Raw genomic sequence first — 7,068 nt, 5'->3', positions numbered from 1 at the left:
GAAATTTTTCATTCACTTGTGTATGTTTTGGTTCACTTAATCAATTGCTTGTCTATTTGATTTATAAATTCATCCAAACCCTTTTCACATACTTGATCATGTTTATTGTGTTGTCAACACAGTGGAAAATAAACATGACTATGTGAATAAAGTATTCCTAGATTTATCAGAACACTGGGTTTCACTGATATGACAATCTACAACAGAGTTTACTTACATTTGGAGAAATGTTATGTTCTTTCCAGAACATAGGTTAAAGTAAAGCTGAGGTTGAATGCATGGAGTATGCATTGGAATGGACTGATATTGAACTTTGAATTAGATTTTGAAACTTACCGTAAACATCTATTCAATTCAATATCATAAGTTGATCCTAGATCACATGATCGAAATCCTGATATGGTTAGGCTTAATGTCAAGAGTATTATTCGTGTTCTTTGATTTGTTAGTTAAGCCTAATTTTTAGTCTGGGCAATACATACATTTTGGGAACACGATAGTGCGATTGAGTGGGAGCGCTAACATAACTATGGAATCTATAGCTTCTATCTGGCGAATAGTAAGCAAAGGGTGATTTCCTTCGAGCTTGACCAAACGAGATAAATGATTGAGTACTCATTTCACTTAGTTGAAATATCATTTATACAGGGGTAAGTGTTTTAAGGATAAAATACATTGTAGGGTGTTACGGTAATTTAGTCCCTTTACAGTGTAAATCATCCATATAGAGGATCATTGATCACATTAGGATTATAACAATGGATAACTAATAATCTGTCTATATGGTGGAACATATAGAGCATTCTATATACTGAGAGTGCAATTCTGAGTTCTATGTGTGGATTCAACGAAGAATTAATAAGTCAGTGAATTTAAGTGGTAAATTCTAGATCTGCTTATTGGAAGCTCGGATATATAGACCCATGGTCCCCTCACTAGTTGAGATGATATTACTTGTAAGACTCATTTAATTGATTTTAATTAATCAATTAAAAATTCTCAAGATAGACTTGTCTATTTGAGAATTTATCACTTATTAAGGGCAAAACAGTAAATAGAGATTTTGAAGGGCATATTTATTAATTAGGAAACTTTAATTAGTTTCATTATTAATAAAATAAATGATAATATATTATTTGATAATTAATTTTAATTATTAAATAATTAGATTTGTCATTTATGTGGTTGAACAATGGAATTGGCAGTTTTTCACAAAACAGGAAACTATCAGTGTAGGAAAAGGAAAGTTGGAAAAGTGGCAAGCCTTGTTTCCACAATGCCTAGGCCGGCCACTTAGCTTCCTTTTCTCTTTGATTTTTTCAATTCCAAATGTCAATCATAGCCCTTAGTGGTCTTCTATAAATAGAAGGCAAAGGCTTCAGAGTTGCATACAACTGTACAACCTTTTCACAACATTATTCTGAAAGAATTTTCTCTCAGAAAATTCTCTCTGAGCCGCCACCCTCTCTCTCTCTCTCTTCCTTCACTGTTTCAAAAAGTATAAGTGCTAGAGTAGTGCCCACACACATCAAGTAATACCTCAATCATAGTGAGGAAGGCTGTGTAGAATTCAGAAACAACAAAGAAGGACTATCGGGCTCAGATCTTGATTATACTCTGCTACAGAAAGGAATCAAGGGTTAGAGATCTGAGTGGGAGGAGACATATATTCCGCTGCAATCACTGTAAGATTTCTAATACTCTTATGTGTTTAATTTCCTATCGTTTTAGAAGTTCATATTTAGGTTGTTAAATCAACATACTTGTGAGTAGATCTAAGATCCTGGTAAAATAACTTCCAACAGCTAGGTCATACACAGATGAAAGAAGATTGTAAATATACCTGTTACAAATTATTAACTTGACCAAGGGAGCCATGAGTTAAAATCAGATCATTGGATCTGTCAACAAGTTAACCATGGCTATTTGCAATCAAGCAAAAATAGGTTTTGAAAACTTACACACATAAGCTAAAACACAAACTCCTGCAACAAGGTTAGCTGGATAGTTGGATGTAGGATTTATTTAATTTTAAATTAAATAATTAATTTCGAAAATTATTAATTAAATAAAAAAAAATTATTTTCGTAAAAAAAATTTTAAAAAAATTTAAAAAATTTTCGAAATTTAAAAAAAAAATAAAATTTAACCTACAATTTTGAAAAATTAGGTTTAAACCAACCTAAATATCATTTCAAAATTTGCTAACTACTTTTAAAATTTAAATGTTATTTTATAAATAAAAATTAAATAAAAAATTAAAAAAGATAAATGAATATCTTTTTCAGATTTTAAATGTAATTTAAATAAATAAAATAACAAAATTTAAAAGTTAGCAGAATATCTTACATCTATTTAAAATTACACGATTATAGTTATCTTATTTTAAATTTAAATAAGGTCAAATTATTTAAAAAAAATTAATTTAAAATATTAAAATCTGACCTTAAATTTAAAAATAAGATAAGATATAATCAAATTTAAAAATAAGATAGATTATTAAGCAAATAAGATAGATACTAACTATTTTTAAATTCAAATTACACTAATATCTTCAATTAAATTTAAAAAATATTAAATTAATTCAAAATGATAATTAGAATTGAATTAGGAATAGTAATAGTATAAATACAGAACTGCACAAAAAATCGGAAGTTAATTCCATGAAAAAGCATGAAAAAACGAAGAAAAACGAAAAAATTGTGAGCTGTACGGACAGTTTTCGCGATCGCAGGAAAATTTCACACGGCCTCCGATTTTTCGAATCTTCAAAAAATCATAACTAATTCAAATTAAATCGAAATTGAGTTCTGTAGAAAAATAACTTGCTTAATGTTTTCCATACTATCCAATAAAAATAATTCCAGAAACAGAATCGCAATTATTTTTCACGAAAATTCACAAACATCAATCAATCATCAAATAACACTCAATACAACATGATACCATCCAAAAACAAACAAACAATCGTTTTAAAGTCCAAATTTCTTGCAAGTAAATCAATTACCATGGCTCTGATACCAGTTGTTGGAAATTATTTTACCAGGATCTTAGATTTACTCACAAGTATGTTCATTAACACCCTAAATATGAACTTTCTAAAACGATAAATTAAACACATATAAAGTTAAGAAAACCTTACATTGGGTGCAGCGGAATATAATGACTCCTTCCGTTCAGATATCTAGCCCTTGATTCCTTTCTGTAGCAGAGCATTATCAATATCTGAACCTGGATCTCTTTCTCTGAATCTTTGATGCTGAAACTCCTTTTGCTGAATGTCTTTCTTCACGATCTTCCTCACTATGATTGAGGTATCACTTGTTGTGTGTGGGCACTACTCATACACTAAGGATTTTCGAAATTGAAGGAAGAAGAAAGAGAAAGTGGGTTCGGCCAAAGATAGGGAGAGGGAAGGCTCAGTTTTTTCTGAATCAGAAGTGTCAGAAGAAAAGTGTGTAATTTTCCTGAAGCCTTCACTATCTATTTATAGCATTCCACTAGGGTTAGGTTTGAATTATTTGGCATTAAAATAATGAAAATATCAAAGAGAAAAACCCTACAAAAGTGGCCGGCCCTACTTAGTGGATTTGGGCCTCACTTTTTACAATTTTGGAGTTTTACCTTTTCTGCATCTGATTTTCTCAAAAACGCCAATTTTCTAATTCAACCATTTAAATGTCAATTCTAACTATTTAATAACTATAAATAATTATTAAACAATATTGTCATTTATCATATTTATTAATTGAACCATACAAAGTATCATAATTTAACAAATATGCCCCTATTAACTCTTTCTTTACAATTTCGCCCTTACTTAGTGAAAAATTCATAAATAGACATAATCTAAATTGAGAATTATAATTGATTAATCAAAACCAATTATATGAGTCTTACAAGAAATATTATCTCAACTAGTGCGGGGACCATGGGTCTATATAACCGAGCTTCCAATAAGTAGATCAAGAATTTATTACTAAAATTCACTAACTTATTAATTCTTCGTTGAATCCACGCATAGAACTTAGAATTGCACTCTCAGTTATATAGAATGCTCTATATGTTCCACCATATAGACACATCATTAGTTATCCATTGTTATAATCCTAATGTGATCACTGATCCTCTATATGAATGATCTACACTGTAAAGGGATTAAATTACCGTTACACCCTACAATGTATTTATTCCTTAAAACACTTGACCCCGTATAAATGATATTTCAGCTTATGTGAAATGAGTACTCCACCATTTATGTTCGTTTGGTCAAGCTCGAAGGAGATCATCCTTTGCTTACTATTCGCCAGATAGAAGCTATAGATTCCATGTTTATGCTAGCGCTCCCACTCAATTGCACTACCGTGTTCCCAAAATGTACGTATCACCCTGACCTAAAAGTAGGCTTAACTAACAAATCAAAGAACACGAATAGCCTTTCAAGATTGAGCCTAATCATAATAGGATTAAGAACATTTGATCTAGGATCAACTAGGCGATATTGACTTGAATAGATATTACGGTAAGTTTAATAAATCTAAGTCAAAGTTCAATATCGGTCCCTTTCGATGCATACTCCATGCATCCAACCTGAGCTTTACTTTAACCAATGCTCTGGAAAGAACATAGCATTTCTCCAAATGCAAGTAAACTCTGTTGTAGATTATCATATCAGTAAAACCCTATGTCTGATAAATCTAGGAAACTTTATTTACATAGTCATGTTTACTTTCCAATGTGTTGACGGCACAATAAACAGGATCAAGTATGTGAAAAGGGTTTCCGATGAATTTATACATTATGTACATAAAATCATGAAATAAATCATGTGAACCATGCAACATTAAATGTTATTTCTGATCTTAATAAGTAAATCTGATTATATTGAAATGAGTTTTATTTAGGGCATAAAACCCAACAAACTCCCACTTGCACTAATATAAAACAAAAAGTGCGTTTCAAATAATCTCAACACCTTGATATACAAATCAAGTGTAGTAGTAGTGAACTCTTCGTAATAGGATCTGAAATAAAGTATACAAGGACACAATTTTCGAAAATGCATGTTAAAATAAAAAATAAATCCTGGAAAAATTATTCTAATATAATGTTGGCCCAAAATTAATTAATAAAATTAATTTACAACAAAAAATATAATTTTCCTATTTAATTAAATATATAAGAAAATTTCAAATATTTAAGTATGATGATGAAAATCAACTTAAATATTAATTTTCTATTTAATTAAATACACTAGAAAAATACTTCAAGCAAAAATATCATCTATCTAGATTTTCCTTTGACTAATTAATTCAATTTCTAATAATATACTTTAATTCAATTTATTTTAAATTAATCAATAAATGAAAAAATCATTGATTTAAGTTGATCCAAGAATTAATTAAAATAAATAATTAATTTACAACTTAATCTATTTTTCAAGATGAAATTCGAAATTCCAGCATTTAAGAAATGCAATTTCGAAAATTGATTAATAAAATAAAGAAAAATATATTTTGAAAATTATTTAAATTTAGTTGAAAAAATAAATTTCAACTAAAAATAATTTTCTATTTAATTAAGTGTCATGAAAAAGAAATATTTTAGTATCATGATGAAATTCAACTTAGATATTTAATTTTCAAATTAATTAAATGTATTAAATTCAAGAAATAAATAATTAAGTGTAGAGAAGGCTTAATTATTAATCTCTAGTTTAATACTAGGAAAAATATTCTTAAAATAAATTGTACCAAAATTAATTATTTAAATAATTAATTTCACAATGTATAATATTTTCCTATTTAATATTAGAAATAATAAGTAGTTTAGAAATAATTATCTAGAAAATATCTTATTTGACTAAGTATCTTTTCCACAAAATTTGAAAAAATATCTAATTTAAGTTGTATTAGAAAAAATCTAAAACTTAAATATTTTAAAATTTAAATTTAATTAAATATCAAAAATTAAGTTGTAACCACTTAATTTAAAAATATTCCATTTTAAGTTAATATTCGAAAAGATATTAACCTAAAAAAAATATCTAAAATATTCCATTTTAAGTTAATATTCGAAAAGATATTAACTTAAAAAATATCTAAAGAATCTTAATAACCAATGCCTAAAATTTCTCAACTTAATTTTGAAATTTTAAATCCAAAAGATATTCAGATTTAAGTTGGTTAGTTGTAGATAACTAAATATCAACTTAAATAGGAATATTTAATGAAAAATTTAAATTAAGCTTCAGAAAGAATCTAGATGGTTATAATTCTATATTTAATTAAATACAAGAAAATACATATAGTTTAGCTTAGAATAAAAAATTCTTTAAACTATAATTTTCTTAAATTAATTTCAAAATAAATGAAATTAATTATGTTACTAATCAATTTTATTAGGTTAAACTAGTTTAATTAACCTAGTACAGTTATTCAAATCAGGCAAATGGGCCTTCACAATTGGGGTAGTTCATGTGAGGGGGTGCTGGGTTCAGTATGTTGTACCCACTACTATGGCTCCCAACTCTCACACAAGGCCCAAAAGAAAGGAATTTAACCTTAAAATGAACAACTGTTATTAATTGAATAGGCCCAAAAACTAAATGGGCCAAAATAAAATCTATCAAGAACTATGACATTTTATTTAGCAACAACAACCTATATGCATCTATAATGAAATTAAACACATAGGCTCACACAGGCACACTTTGGATGGGTCCTATCATGTTGCTAGTGTTGGGTTTTATGCCCTAAATAAAACTCTGTCTCAATGTAATCCAGATTATTCAATATCAATAAAGTAACAGAAGTAATTTTTTATTCACTTGTGTATGTTTTGGTTCACTTAATCATTCACTTAATCTGATTTTCTCAAAAACGCCAATTTTCTAATTCAACCATTTAAATGCTAATTCTAACTATTTAATAACTATAAATAATTATTAAACAATATTGTCATTTATCATATTTATTAATTGAACCATACAAAGTATCATAATTAACAAATATGCCCCTATTAACTCTTTCTTTACAATTTTACCCTTACTTAGTGAAAAATTCACAA

This window comes from Cannabis sativa, chromosome 4 (genome assembly GCF_029168945.1).
Source record: "Cannabis sativa cultivar Pink pepper isolate KNU-18-1 chromosome 4, ASM2916894v1, whole genome shotgun sequence".
Taxonomy (NCBI): domain Eukaryota; kingdom Viridiplantae; phylum Streptophyta; class Magnoliopsida; order Rosales; family Cannabaceae; genus Cannabis; species Cannabis sativa.
This window is presented reverse-complemented; position numbering follows the sequence as displayed.